Here is a 1,802-nt window from a genome sequence, read left to right as displayed (position 1 = left end):
TCTCTCTGAATTTTCGAAAATGTCATTGGACCATTCTGCAGGTGGATCCATTCACCTAAAGAAAACACCTGCAGAAGCTCAAGAACTCATTGATATGGTTGTAAATAACCAATTCATGTACACTTCTGAGAGGAATTCAGTGAATAATGGGATACCTCAGAAGAAAAGAGTTCTTGAAATTGATGCTCTGAATGCCATATTGGCTCAGAACAAAGTGTTGACTCAACAGGTCAACGTGATCTCTCAAAATCTGAATGGATGGCAACATGCATCCGACAGTACTAAAGAGGCAGCTTCTGAAGAAGCTTATGATCCGGAGAACCCTGCCATGGCAGAGGTTAATTACATGGGTGAACCTTATGGAAACACCTATAACTCATCATGGAGAAATCATCCAAATTTCTCATGGAAGGATCAACAAAAGCCTCAACAAGGCTTTAACAATGGTGGACACAATAGGCTGAGCAATAGCAAGCCTTTTCCATCATCTTTTCAGCAACAGACAGAGAATTCTGAACAAAACACTTCTAATTTAGCCAATCTAGTCTCTGATCTGTCAAAGGCCACTTTCAATTTCATGAGTGAAACAAGATCCTCCATTAGAAATCTGGAGGCACAAGTGGGCCAGCTGAGTAACAAAGTCATTGAAACTCCTCCCAGTATTCTCCCAAACAATACAGAAGAGAACCCAAAAGGAGAGTGCAAGGCCATTGATATAATCAATATGACCGAATGCACAAGGGAGGAGAAGGATGAAAATCCCAAAGAGGAAGACCTCCTGGGACGTCTCTCAAGCAAAAAGGAGTTTCCTATTAAGGATCCAAAGGAATCTGAGGCTCATATAGAGACCATAGAGATTCCATTAAATCTCCTTCTGCCATTCATGAGCTCTAAAGACTATTCATCCTCTGAAGAGGATGAAGATGTAACTGGAGAGCAAGTTGCTCAATATTTAGGAGCTATCATGAAGCTGAATGCAAAGTTATTTGGTAATGAGACTTGGGAAGGTAAGCCTCCCTTGCTCATTAGTGAACTAGACAATTGGATTCAGCAAACTTTACCTCAAAAGAAACAAGATCATGGAAAGTTCTTAATACCTTGTGCCATAGGCACCATGACTTTTGAAAAAGCTCTGTGTGACCTGGGGTCAAGGATGAATCTTATGCCACTCTGTGTAATGGAGAAGCTGGGGATCATTGAGGTACAACCTGCCTTGTTCTCATTACAATTGGCAGACAAGTCAGTAAGACAAGCTTATGGATTAGTAGAGGACGTACTAGTAAAGGTTGAGGGCCTTTACATCCCTGCTGATTTCATAATCTTAGACACTAGGAAGGAAGAGGATGAATGCATCATCCTTGGAAGACCTTTCCTAGCTACAGCAGGAGTTGTGATAGATGTCAACAGAGGTGAACTAGTCCTTCAATTGAATGGGGACTACCTTGTGTTTAAGGCACGTGGCCATCCCTCTGTGACAAAAGAGAGTAAGCATGAGCTTCTCTCAGTTCAGAGTCAAGAAGAGCCTCCACAGTCAAACTCTAAGTTTGGTGTTGGGAGGCCACAACCAAACTCTAAGTTTGGTGTAAGACCCCATATCCAAACTCTAAGTTTGGTGTTGGGACTATACAACATTGACCTGATCACCTTTGTGGCTCCATGAGAGCCCAATGTCAAGCTATTGACATTAAAGAAGCGCTTTTTGGGAGGCAACCCAATTTTATTCATCTAATTTTTATTTTATTTTATTTTATTGTTATTTTGTGTTTTATTAGGTACATGATCATGAGGAGTCACGAAAAAAA

The sequence above is a fragment of the Arachis duranensis genome, chromosome 7 (genome assembly GCF_000817695.3).
Source record: "Arachis duranensis cultivar V14167 chromosome 7, aradu.V14167.gnm2.J7QH, whole genome shotgun sequence".
Lineage (NCBI taxonomy): Eukaryota > Viridiplantae > Streptophyta > Magnoliopsida > Fabales > Fabaceae > Arachis > Arachis duranensis.
The sequence above is the reverse complement of the archived record's forward strand: the minus strand, read 5'-3'. Positions refer to the sequence as shown.